The 14,761-nt window shown below is 35.9% G+C and overlaps 1 protein-coding gene across 9 annotated transcripts in view; it reads left to right on the plus strand.

Annotated features, from left to right (window-relative positions):
• The window catches only part of CREB5 (cAMP responsive element binding protein 5), a 268,806-nt gene that overhangs the window by 201,298 nt on the left and 52,747 nt on the right, over positions 1-14,761 (plus strand). The window lies entirely within an intron of this gene.

Here is a 14,761-nt window from a genome sequence, read left to right on the forward strand (position 1 = left end):
ATCTGCATGAAAATTCAAATACATATTTAAGTGCATGTTTCTTTCCAATGCACATTTGCAAGTGAACTACACTAATTGTTATGCTACTGGAGATTGTGGCTCAGGCACCTGTTTTTTATTGTCTTTGGTCTTCTAGTATTGTTGCGGTTTTTATTATTGTTGTGAGCCGCCCAGAGCTGTGTTTTACAAGATGGGTGGCCGTATAAGTCTTTAAATAAATACTGCTATTTGAGTTAAGAAGTACACTGCAGCATTCAGAGAATGGATAGCCATGTTCTGATCCTTACATGAGTTTGGGAAGTGTAGACTATATCAGTTTATGTAGGTTTTTGTAAGGATCAAATTCCTTAGAGACAGGCACGTGCACAAACCACCAAAGTAGCTTGCCTAAATGAGAAGCTAAGGCTCCCAATCTCAGGAAGCTTAACCTTCCCCAACATGAAACCCTCCTGATTTGGTACGGATTGCAAATTCTAGAATTCTCAGCTGAATGCACATTAGGAGCGGGGTGACATGCCAGCGCCCTTGGATGGTTCCCTATTGGGATGAAAGGCTGACCTAGCACCTCGTATTGTCATCACTGGCTTATAATTGCTTAGTGCTGGTTTGGAAGGAAGCCATTGTGCACCTTTGACGTTCCTGTCATGCTGCCATATGGGGTAAAGGGAAATGCTTTCCTGCCAGTAGGTTTCATGCCCTGTTTGGGTAGACATGAATGGTCTCATCTTTCCCTCAGTATAAATGCTGGCTAGGTAGCCAACCCAAGCCTTTTTAACACCTCAGCTAAAACCACACTCTCTAAACATACCCTCGGTTGGCTCAAAGTGCAGATATTAGCCAAAAGCATTGACCACATCAGCCAAAGAAAACCTCTGGTTCCTTTGCTGTGTGCTGTACAGGGATCGTGATGTGCCAAAAAGCAATAGCATCTGCAGCACAGCTTATTAAATCTTAGGCGGTTGGCAAGTTGTTGTTGCGTTTTTTCTGCCATCAAACCCAAGCTATAGCAAGCCAAGCAAAATAGTTCTTGGCTAAAGAAAAGAAACACCACCCTGGCACCTCTTTTGGAGGCTAAAACTTCTGCATTTACTTTGCCTTCTCTGCCCTCCCTCTCTGAAGATTTAAAAAGGAAGGTATTGATGCTTACGGTGAGAATACTATTGTTTAATACATGAGATTAAGAGGATCACATTTTAATCTGATCCCATTTGTTTTGGCTCAAGGCCTAGATATATAAAAGTGTTGGTTTGGTAAGCCCTTCCACATAAAATAATTCCAAGAAGCCAGCATATATTAGAATGTCATTAACTGTGGAGCTAATTGATTTCAACAGAAATAGCATTTAAATCATAGTATGAGGTTATATACTTAAATTAAAATTTGGCTGCACACTATGTTTTCCAGAAATTCCTTTTCCATTTTGTGAGATATCCTGTTATGTTGTAAACTGATTGCAAACTCAGAAATGCTTGTCTTATGCATTGATAACCAATCCACGCATTGATAAACTATGGAACTGAAAGTTTCATTGTTTGGATATTTGTTAGATTTATACTGCAAATCCAGATACACCGAATTAGCTGTAAATTCCATTGAAATCAGCAACACTTACTCCCGGATATCTGGTAAAAATAATTCAACCATAAGGAAGATACTTAATCTACTACACTGTGTCTCACCACACAGCAACTACGTAACATGAGGTGTGGCCCCAGACATTATTGTTGAGCCAAGATGAATAGGTTGTTGGGGAGCCTTTTCATATTCAGGCATATCTCAGTGGTATTGTGGGTTCGGTTCCAGACCACCGCAATAAGGCAAATATCGCAATAAAGCAAGTCACACAATTTTTTTGGTTTCCCAGTGCATATAAAAATTATGTTTACACTATGCTGTAGTCTGTTAGGTGTGCAATAGCATTACGTCTAAAAAAACAATGTACATCCCTTAATTAAAAAATACTTTATTGCTAAAAAATGCTAATCATAATCTGATAGACTTGCTCAATGCAGGGTTGCCACAGACCTTCAATTTGTTAAAAAAAGTGCAATATCTGTGAAGTGCAATAAAGCAAAGCGCAATAAAATGAGGTATGCCTGTACTAGCCATGCGTATGTATCTGGAAGCAATGGGAGCAAAGTGTCATCCAGGGACTAAGTATGTCAAGGCTGTCAAGGACAGTGGCTCCTCCAGAGGTTTCTACACTATCCTCACCCCGCCTTCTTTCTGAGAGAGGTAGCTGCCAGGCATTCTGCAGCTGGAAGGCTCCTGCTGGGTTACAAAAGTGTGGCACACCTCTAGAGTGGCTCTATTAAAAAACTAAATACAATCGTCATCAGGTAGGCAATTACAGATATAACCAGATAGCATCTTTATTCCAGCCATCCTTCAGTGACAAGGCCTTGTTGATGTAATTAGACATTTTCCAGGGATACTATTCATGGCAGTATGTTTCTTCTCCAGTACAGCAGGATTTCCATTACAGGCAGTCATTCCCTAGCCATGAGAATAGGAATTAGGAACATTATTGGGAACATTATTGTGATTTCCAAATGTTCATTTTTACATGAACATTTATTAGGATTTTTTAAAGTACCTTGGAATTAGTTAAAATGAAGGACACGATCAATTCTCAGGAAGGATAGCTTTCTAGCAGATTAGGTCCATGTCATAAAGGAACCAATTATATAGGAAAAAGTTTAGAAAAGGCTGCATAAAAATGCATTAGCTATTTGTAAAGGAAAGACAAGTATAAATTAACTTTGGGCAATATCTGTAATTTACTGAATCTGTATATTGACTCTCCTGTGCCTATTGTACTTGTTAAAGAAATTATTTGCTTTAAAATAATAAAAAATAAAGAGCTATATTTTAGATTCAATTGGTATAGATTCAATTGGCAGCCAGCTTGACAAAAGGAATGATCAGAATTGTGCTGGAGAAGATATTTATTCATATCCTACCTTATGACTTTGTCCAAATACCTCAGGGCATCTTACATTATAGCAGAAAACAATATTATACATCACAGTAAAAGATTATCAATTAACAATTAAAATTGGGATGATAAACAGATACAAGAAAACAATTCATTGGTGAATAAAATACAACAGGAGTAATCATCTTCACACACATTCCAGACTGGATATATTCATTTTTGACAACGTGTAATGCTATTTATCTTCAATATGTGCATGAATGTAACTGAGCTAAGCAACTGTTGGGGGCTTTTGGACTTGTATGGAATGTTAATAGTATGTTATATAAGCTTATAAAGTGCCCGTCATGAAATGTTGTCTGCCGTTCATTACATTTGTCGTCTTTTCGGAATAGGTAAACACACTTACCAGGTATGGGATTAAAATCACCACCATTTTTATTTTCCAGTTACGCAAATGGGAACAATGTGAAACCCGGATGCATTTTTATAAATATGATGATGCAAAACATTGATGCTTACTTTGCATGCCAAATATCTTTGGAGTTCGAGTAATAAGGATTTTAAAAATTAAATGTTGATTTCTGAAATGTGGCAGTACCACATAGTCAGGACCAACTGCATGGGTGTCTCAATTGTGTGGCAAGTATTTGACAGACTGTTTCAGAAGATATCAGAGAATATGATTCATTCAGAGTAGAATCTGAAGTAAGCTTTAATAACTGGATTTATGATGCAATGCAGATGCAATTCCATCCCATATCACTGTGAATAAGAATGCAGTCTCAGTTTTGTAGATAACCTGCATACATGTGCATACACACACACACACACACACACACACAAACACACACAATTGCCTATGTGCCTTATAGCAGCAGTTCACAAAGTGATATATAGCAAAAATCACAACTTTAAATGCATACAGAGACACAATAAAATAATAACATTGTTAATTTAGCAGCTAAAACAGCAGGGATTAAATTAAAGGATCTCATTACAGAAGAATTGCAGAACACTGAAATTAATCAGATTAATTGTTAGCAAAATTCTAAAAAACTGCTTTAGTATAAATTTATTTTCAAGTTACTGCTACCAGGTGCCCTCACAAAAGATATTCATTGCCTCACACTCAAGCAGGGCCTTTTCTTCTGAAATGCTGCCAACAGAAACTTGTATGGGAATTCTCTAAAAGTAAAGGAAGTATTTTTCTTTATGGCTATTCACATGCAAATATATTCAGATTTAATCCACCAAGTGATGGACTAGGACTCATTAGTACTGGGCAGACTTCCCACAGCTCAATTCGGAATTAGCACAGTATTTAAAAGCTTTTCTGGCAAGAGTTTGGAAGAAGCCTGTTTGTTTTCAGATATGTCTTTCTTCGTTTGGAATGTGACATGTTGACACATGCAAGTACAGTAGGCCTTTCTCAGTGGTGGCCCCTCATTTATAAAATTCAGTTTTCCCTCCTGAGCTTCACGTAGCTTTATCATTTCCAAGTTCCTTTTTTTAAAAAAAGCACCTTTGAATACTTTTGTATTCAAATTTTGGTCTCCACTTGTTAATTGTTGTCCAATGTATTCTTAGTACTATTACATATTAGAGTGTTGCATATACATTAAGAATGGCAAAGTTCTGTGTGTATCATTGTAGTATTATGTTCTGCTTATTGTTGGTCCACTGTCCGATGAGTGTGGTTTAAGCATTTAAGCATTTAAAGGTGGTTTAGAGATTTGCTTATGTAATATGGTTGGTGCCACATTCAATATTGTAGCACGTATGAGAGCCACTTAGAATTCTTACTGAGTGGTTGGTGATACTATCATGCAAAAACGAATGGAAAAGAGAACTGATTCTAAAAGAGGACTAACTCAACAAAGTCTGCTTAATTATTTTTATTAGTTAGTGATTTGCAATAAACCACCAATGTTTTGTGGTTAGTAAATGAATTAATTGCCTAATATTAGCTAAGAGCCTCTACCTTTCAGTTTCACAGCAGTTGGTAAAATATCACATAATCAGCATGGTTGCATGGAATAACGATGATGCCTAGGAATCATGGGACCTGGAGGGCACTAATTTGGAGTAGGCTGTTCAAGAACATACAGTTTTGACTTCATCAGAAATAGAATTTTGGTGATGGAGTAATTGTTCAGCATAAGAATGTTTGCACAGGATTAGCAAAGCTTGTCTTTGGGTGCCAACTAAATCTGCACAGAATCTCAGTTGCATTCCAAGTTATAGAAGAAACTTTGGGATGATTGGTGCTTGTATCCTAATACAGCAAAATATTCTAAGGTGGAAAAATTCAAATTCCAGGCCAGGTCATATTGATTTTTTTGGCATCTCTAAATTCAGTTTAAGAATCTTTATCCAGGCCATGCCCCTATATTTAGACATCCCCAACTACAGATGGTACTCAAAACAAAGAAATTGGAATTGCATATTCTGTTGTTATTACTCATTCATATATTTCATTATTCTAGCAATAATTCAAATCAGTATTAGCCCTCTAAAATTCCAATGGAAGAAGTAATCATGTATATAGTTTTCTTCCTCTTGAAAAATAATGTAACTGTATGCATATCTACTTGGAAATAATTCTGTTGAATTGACTCAGGTTTACTGTTGAGTACATTTAGATAGTGTTACAGCATCACCTTAATTAGATCATCTCCTTTGGGCAGTATTAGCCTAATGAAGTGTCATGAATTTATTATGTATTCAGCTATTCCAATGTAGGAATCTCCATATATTGTCCAGTGTTTGGGTTAACTAGAGTGAAAGTGAGTTATAGTTCCAGATATTCAGAGGAACTCAAATTAGGAGTAGTATGTTCTACAAAATGCTTAACTCAGTAAGACACATGCAGTACATGAAAGCAGCACTAGTTTTCTGAACTAATAATAAGGTTGGTTATTTCAAGGAGAAAGTGGGAACGGAAGGAGGAAATGGGAAAAGTTGGCAGAAAAATAGCTAGTGCCATCTTCCTGTATATACTGGTGTTCTGTCAGAAGCCAGACATATTAAAAATATTTATATAATTTAAAATAATTTGTACAGGTCTAGGGAAAGCTATTTTAGGCATTTAAACATTTGGAAGATCCCGTTAGAATTCATGTGAAGCTTTGGCATCTGAGAATATGGTATTACCAAACCTTTCATGTGAGCACCACTGTGAGTTGAAATGCTATAATAAAAACAATATTTCTTGTGAGTATTCAAAGCAAGCATTGGATGGCCCATGCTTTTCCAAAAGAAGAACTATTTTAAGAGATCTTGTTTATACATAAAACCCAAGAAGTGGCCATTATGCTGATTTAAACATTTTATCTTTCACATTTACTTATACTTTAAAAAGAAACGTGATATTGAATCATGCTTCATAAAACTGGTTTTCTACATTGATTTAAAATATTGTATTGCTTTAATAGAAAAGAAAAACTATTGCTTATAATACAGAACATGTTTCATAAATACATAAAATGGTATTCTGCAAATTAATTTTTATTTTTGCTTTAAGCAAGAATTTCAGTACGTTAAAGTAGTACAAACACTGATCTTATACTTTTAATGGGATGATGAAAAAGAGCAACTCCACATATTTAACTCTTTGTACATTTGTTTCACAGGATTGGATACCTTGTATGATTCCAGGTGCTTAGAGCATCTATGAATATACAGCTTCCAGTATCCTGATAAAAGCATAGGTGTTAGGATGAAGTCAGCATTGTAGTTTAGGTGACAATACAAGAGTCAGTGCCTAAATAGAAGGCATTTTGGTAAATGTGTGTAAAGCTTTCAATGTTTACTCTAAGTTCAAGAATAATGCCAAACCTATTGAAAAGTGGGGAAAGAGGCCTACAAGTTGTTCTGCATGTATGGAGCCTCTTAGTATATTCCTTTGAAACTCGACCTTGCATAGCAAAAATATTGAACATCATGAACATTTGTATTCATGAATATTGATTAAGAACAAGAAAAGCCATGTTGCACGAGACCAAAAAGTTATCTAGTCCAATAGTCTAGTTCAGTGTTTCTCAACCTTGGCAACAACTTCAACTCCCAGAATTCCCCAGCCAGCCAGAGTTGAAGTCCACACACCTTAAAGTTGTCAAGGTTGAGAAACACTGGTCTAGTTTATACCAAGGCCAATCAGTTGCTAAAAGGAAGCCAAATCAGGACACACACACAATAATACTTTTCCAGTTATGCTCTGCAGCAGCAGGTATCAAAAGGTTTGGCTTATTTTTCACCCACACACACACACACACTTATATTTGTTATGTAATGAATGAAGGAGCAGAAGGATAAAATTAAATGATTATATAGTATTGTGATTTTAAATTCCTGGAAACACATATTAATTATGAAAATATACCATAATAAGAAATGATTAAAAGAAAGAAATGAAAGGTATATTTTAATTAGAAAAAAGGGAAAGTATTTTTCAGCTAATTTTCAAATAGTAACCTTTTCATGTACTGTATATTTGATAAGCTTACTTTCCTGAACAGATGCAAAGTAGATCTTCTAATATGGAAAATGCCTGTCTTTGAAGGCATTTTTTTTTTAGTGATGAGACATACATCTAAGTAGATATCAAATGAAGGAAGAAATGCCTGCTGTGCAAAATAACTTTTTTTGTTAATGGTGGATGAAAATAATCCTGGAAAATGAAACTGTACCCTCTGACCTTAATGGCTACAACATTATTCATGACAGTCACAGCCCTTCAATCTTCAACTCTGCCCATTGCATCTTTGCAATTGAGTATCCTTGGAGAAATTCTATGTGTGCTCATTCCAAAGGTTTAAGGTTAGGGTTACAGTTAGGGTACACATATTCATATACATGTATAATTATATTTATATTCATATACATGTATCATATTTATTATTATGTAATAAATTATTTTATAATTATGGATAATTTATAAATTGTAAATAATGTATTCTTAATACATAAATTTGCTAATGTATGTTCATTTGCTAATATTTTGAAATGTGAAAGTATTGGAAAAGTTTTAACTTGGAAATGTGATTCCACATTTATGCCTGCAGTTAGTTTTGCAATTAGTGTTTCAGTAATTGTTACCATCACTATCATACATGCTGCTTCACAAACAACAGGTTTGACTGATCACCCAAGGGAAACATTTCTGTTTTGCATTCTGTCTTCCTCATTCACAGAGCATCATCAGAGTGTATTTCTACACTTAATTATGGCAAATCCTTCTATACTGGCAGTATTTCTCTATACATCTTTCTGGCTGTTTTCTGTCCTATGTCTTACTATTTTATTATTCCAGCAACCATCTTGTGCGTACATACATCAAGTACTGATCCTTTCGATTCTGTGAAACCTCTAAAACCTAATTAAAATTTTAGTCATGAAACATTTTAATGACAAAAAATAAATTCATTATTCATGGAAAGCTTAGTTTTGAAGAAATTTGCAGATAAATGGGGATTGTGCTATTTAACTATTAAGGAGACATTTTAAGAGCCTTTTGCTTCTTAGTCTCACTTTTCAGCAACCCACAAGATTTTGCCCAGACTATTTTAGATGTGAGCTAAACTGGCCAAAACATTAACCAGGTCTCTTTCATCCCATAAATGTCACTGGAGTGAAAAGAAATACAAATAAATGAAAATTGTGCCTTTAACTCCTTTATGTAGCTAGTCTGTTCAGTTCCCCTTATATGAATTATAGTAAGAAACTGTAGCTGCCTTCATTGGCTGCATGTATCAAATAATAATTCCCTAATTCTGGTCTGACCATATTCCTCAAGTGAAAGAGCTTTGATGGGGAAATGCTGATTTTTTATTTAAAGAGGTTTCAACTGCACCTCCTATCAGTCTAGATTAAGATGGCCCATGATGACAGAGAATGAAAATTGTAGTCCAAAAATCTGGATTGGGGAAAGATGTTTAAAAGAGGGCTCCTGTTTTTCTATCGGCTTTTCCAGGAGAGAGAAATCCTCCCCACCTACCTACTCCGGTATGATACATTACTTTTCACAACACAACCACCTTTGGGGCTTGTTCTTTTCAATTAACCTTCTTAACATGCTAAACATGCTATTCTTATGTTGACGTGGCCAATTATAGCTTCCATTTTGCATGACTGAATGACGACTTATGTTTACAGCTGACATCCCCAGGGAAGAGATGTATCTTTTTCCCAGGAGTTTTGCAAAAAGACGTCCATCATGGGAGGCTTGCTTTCATGGAAGATATCAGAATAGTCCTGGCTGAACTCTGGATACTACAGAAGCAGAAGATCAAATAAAATGTAGCCAAATACCCAGTTCCCAGAATTTTCTAATTACTTCATGAAATACAACATACCACTGAACAATTTGTTATTTGAGATAAGATTTAACATGGGCAACTCAATCCCCAGCCTGAATTTAAACTACTGAGAATTTTAAGGAGTATTGTCATCAGTTGGGTGGGGAAAAATAGGAGGAGGGAACACTATGTATGCTGTGTTTGTTCTAATACAAAAGGCAGACAGACATCTAATAAATAGAAATCCTATTAAAATTTTTTGAACAAATGGGCTATCTGAGTCGAAATTTGAAGTATTTCTTACAATGTACTATCCCATTCCTGCACATGGTATTCTCTGGTTTCTGACCAAGATATTTTGCCCTTTCTTACTGTCCACAACACGTTACTGTATTAAATATACACAGACTGTGTGCCTGTGCACACAACCTGCTGGCTGTTACTTGGCATTTCTTACTAGCAAGTTTCTAAGCCCAAAAAAGAGAAGTTTTGTAGCTGCAGTATTTTTAACCCAAGAACTTATTCCTTTTACAAGCCAGGATCATAAACTATGGATAACTCTTGGTTTACAAATCATGTCAAGTTACAAAGATATGTTCAGATAGCACACAAAACAACTGTTTCTAATTTGTTTAAAACTCCTGCTAGCTTAAGAAGCCAAGTTGGATCAGATGGGCTTTGTGTAAAGCAGACAGCTCATTCAGATTTCCCAGCTCCTTGCTTAATCTTGCACTGTCTGCTTTGAACACAGATAGCACTTTCCCTGATCCTGTCTCAGGGAACATCTAAGGTTCTTTCAAGCATCCTGATCTGTCACCTCACAAATGTTGTGCTTCAAGGTGAGCCATTTTCAGAAGATAATGCACTCAGTGTCTTTTGCATTTTTAGCAAGCAACACAGGATTCACTGGAAAGGACACAGTGACTAGTAATTCAGTACCTGTCAAATATGTAATGGCCATGGGAATAATCACATATTGAGATCCGAGTTCAAAGCAGGAGGGAATACAAATGATCAGTTGCAGCAGGGCAAAGAATAAGCTTCTCAAGTGCTCCAAACTTCAATCTCTGGAAAAGACACAACAATGTGGTGGTTTTCCTTAGGTTTTCCCTGCCCTGTTCTATATCACCTTTCCTTCAATTTAGCTTGTTCAAAACAAAATATTTTGATGTGGTTCATGAGTTTATAAAGCTGGGAGAGCAATGCTGGAAGAGCACATTCTCCACATAAAATAAGAAAAAGCATCTTTTAAAAAAAATTTTTAGTATCAACCATTATCCCATTTACTTCTTGTGTTTTAAACTCTGAATTCCATTCACAAAGCTCACCATGATAAATGAAGTATTTAAAAACAGTGGTTGGTGAGATTCTTGAATGTGGAAGAGTTAGATTACTTTCAGTATGATTAAAATTAAATCAAAACAGACATTTGCAAAGGATAGCTCTATTACGGAAGTCACTCTCCTAGCTAATCTCTAACTTACTTATTTTTCCTATAAACTGCAGCCTACTTAGTTTTTCTAGTTGTAATGAGCATTAATTGATTAGTTGGATCTATGTGGAACTGGACACTAGTAAGTACTATCCCAGTGGATACACAACTAAATAGTTTATGAAGTAATTAGAATTTTAATGCTTTTTCTAATGAGCCTTTTCAGTAATGAAATCCCATGAGACTGTTATTGGTTCATATATTTCTTCAGATGCAACAGCAGCTAAGAGATGTTTAAAGCTACTTTATAAAACAATTTTAGTAACCACTTTCAGAACACCTGCCTTGCCTTGTTCAGGTTTGCTTTACAAATGAATCTTCATAACCTTTCATTTTCCCCTCTTTATCGGCTAGTTAGAGAAGTATTAACAACAACAAGCACTCATTGGATATAAATTTGTGAAGATTTGTAACTGGTTTCAGGTTCAAAAAAAGGGAAAATCTCCAAAATCCTCCTTTAAGAACATTGTGAAGACTCTGATAGTAAAGCTGTTTTCAGGATTTATGTCCTGCAAATGTGTCTGTGTTTCTTATATTTTAAGATTACCATTTATTGCAAATTTATGTGGACCTATTGAAACCAATGGGATTGTGCATTTAACTTTGTGAGCAGAAATTCTAGCGTTAGGAGTTTCCTTTGCAGATTAAGATGCTCAAGTATTTTATTTTAAGAGAATGTCTACCCTGGTTTTCATGGGCCCATATTTTTGCTTTAATAAATGAAACATAGTATATGTCAAATGTAAATTACACTTTAATATAATATGGTGTCGTATTTTATTGTACTGCACTCCACTCTGATCAGTGCAAGTCAAAGGAATGTACTCAAGGAACATGTATGATAGATAGATAGATAGATAGATAGATAGATAGATAGATAGATAGATAGATAGATAGATAGATAGATAATTTATCATCTCAATCTAAGTATTGCACATTTATCTGTCTGTATTGGCATACTCACAGATGCAAGATTATTTCATTTTGTTCTTTATGCAGCCTTTAACAATCAGGGATGTGCATTGTCATTGGTTGTATTTGATCTCTGACAATGTCATGGAATTCTTATTTATTTTTAAACAATAGTATGCTTGATCTAAAGAAAATGTCAGGGAAGTCAGGGAATTGTGCCTGTGGAGTAGACTGTATAGCTGTGCTTCTCTTCAGATTGATGTCCAAAAAGCAGCGTATGAGTGCACAAACGTAGCATCTGTCTGCAACACTTTAAAGCAGCTGGGTCTTTTCTTGGGATCAGGTGGTACCTTTTTTTGGAATTAGATTTGAAGCACTGTATAGTCATAGCATGTTACATTTCTTAAATTGTTCCATTCATCTCTATCAGTAAGGACTTCACACAATTTAGTATGTACTTAGAAACAAGGGCATTTGTATAAATGTTTTGCCTATGATGAACACGTATTGAATATGGAACACAGATCTCAGATCTACATCCCAATATAATCATTCAACAACCCCATGCATGGTTCCACACAGTTTGTTACATATTATTAAATTGCATGAACTGACCCTAATCTTGAGGATGTATCACTAATTTAAAAAAAAAATTTGGAACAAAGTAAATGGTGGAAGTTTGGGAACCTCTGCCTCTCAAATTCATTGTGAGGATTGTAAAATTGGATAAATCTATACATTTTTAAACACTGAATATCTGTATCATTGTAAACATATATAATCTAATTCTGATCTCTCTATTTAGAAATCTAACCTAATTTGAAAGCTTCTTAAACAGTTTCCAAAGAGGAAAAAGCCCTTAATTAAATTTTAAAGAGGGAAGATAAGTCAGTCTCAAATTTCATATAACTTCAAAGGTAATATGTCCATTTAATCTGTCTATCAGGGTAAATTTGATACAGAAAGTACAACTTTCAGTCTAGCATGGTTTTTTTCCTCCCAGTTCTCTAATGTTTTTTTTTCCCCCAAAATGCACCCATCAGTTCAGTATTTGCCAAGTTTGACTGATTGCATTTAAAGGAAAACATTATTTATATTACTATCCACAAAGTCAGTATGAATACAGTGGCTTCCAGGAACCCAGTATCTGAGAACATACAGTAAATTGCTTTTAACTGCAGAAGTGCTTCCAGATGGAGGATTACGTGATTGTCAGACATATTGAGGGTGAAGACAGATGTAATATAAAAAGACAAATCATAGTATTTATTTCTCTCTGACTGCAAAGCCAGCTTGGCAATTTTTGAACATGCTAGTGAATTAGTCACTGTCACCCAACTTATGACCATGATTTTCTTCTCAAGCTAGCAAAGTTCTGTGTAGCTACTGCCATTGCCTTAAGGTTTAAGACATGCTAGGGGACTGTGTGAAATCTGTGGGTGAGAGGTTTCCTTTAAGACCTAAAGGAAACCTCTTGTGGTGTTGCTAAGTTGGAGAAGGAAAATAAGATGGCAGCAGGAAGGGGCAACTGGCTTTTCATGGGATGAAATTCATTAGTATGCTTTTTTCTGGTTAGTGAAACCTACTAAGAGTCTATATCTCTCATCACTTAAATTGCTATCATAGACTATACATGGACATTCTGAATCACGTGGCAATCGCTAGTAGTCACAAAACACTATGAAGTTCAGGTGGTATAGGCTATATGACCAACTTGCAGTGCCATATCCCTTCACTTCTTAACTTTCTCTTCAAGTCAAGCAATGTGACCATAAATGCCAGTTGGAACTAACTTTTGATAGCTATAGACATCTGATTCCAGAGGAAAGAATGATCCAATGTGCACAGAGATTGAATAGTATCAACTGTGTTCCAAATCACTCAGGGCACCTTATAAACCAGTGCACCCAATCCTGTATAAGTCAAGGCCATGTGAATTGGAGCTGTTTCCTACTTCTCCTGCTGTTTCATCTCATAATCCTTGTGTACTATTGATGTCACCACTGCTTTTGGGCTTTTCAATTCTTGACAGTTCAGTCTTCTAGGCTCGCAACAAATGTAGAGGTAGTTTTCGCCAGGCAAAGATACTTTGCTGTCTGACATGGAGCCAAAAGATCAACCTCATGCCAAAGGTGTTATGTGTTTGCATCTATCTATATATGTATAGAAACTTTCCCAAATGATCAGTGGACAGTTCCTGTCTTCATCCATTCCCTTTCCTTCCCATGATGGAACCCCTGAAGCAGATTCCTGATGTAGAATATGATGAAAGAGAGTGACTTACAACTGAACTTAATAGATAGGCATGGATTTAAATCCCATCCAGATCCAACACTTTAACCAACTCCACCAAAACACTGAATTTTGGTAAATAGTAAAATGTTCTTACTAAGGAAATCAACCCTGATTGCTCATTGGGAGGATTGCTAATGAAGCTCAAGCTCAGATACTTTGGTCATCTAATGCGAAGAGAAGACTCTTTGGAAAAGACCTTGATGCTGGGAAAGATTGAAGGCAAAAGGAGAAGAGGACGGCAGAGGATGAGGTGGTTAGATAGCATCACTGAAGCAATGAGCATGAAACTGAGCAAACTGAGGGAGGCAGTGAAGGACAGGAAGGCCTGGCGCAATATGGTTCATGGGGTCACGAAGAGTCGGACACGACTTAACGACTGAACAACAACAATCTAGTCAGCAGCTGTATTCATAGATGTGGTACATTATAGTATGATGTAGTTTGGTTTTACCTTAACGTGTTGTGTGATTCCAGCCACTGAGCTTTATTCATTTAGCCATAGTTAAGCAATTCACAGCATAACACAGTTAGTGGTAGACAGGTTCAGAATTAGCCTTTTGGATGCTGATTATGCTTCTAGATCAAATCTTCCACACTTTCCTGAATCTTTCATAAATATTGAAAGTGCATTGTGTATATTACTCTAACAGCTCTTTACCACAATTATCAGCTAATGTTTTTGACAGTTCTGATTTCTCCTTTTGAAAGGTTCTGAAATGTGTTATTCAATGCATCAATCAAAAAGGATAATGTCCAAAAAGAATAATGGTCCCTTCAAATGAATGGCACCAGACATGTATTTGGTATATGGGTTAGATTCCTATG

This window comes from Python bivittatus, unplaced genomic scaffold (genome assembly GCF_059951505.1).
Source record: "Python bivittatus isolate LINGU-HERP-01145 unplaced genomic scaffold, Pbiv_v1 ctg000610_np1212, whole genome shotgun sequence".
Taxonomy (NCBI): Eukaryota; Metazoa; Chordata; class Lepidosauria; order Squamata; family Pythonidae; genus Python; species Python bivittatus.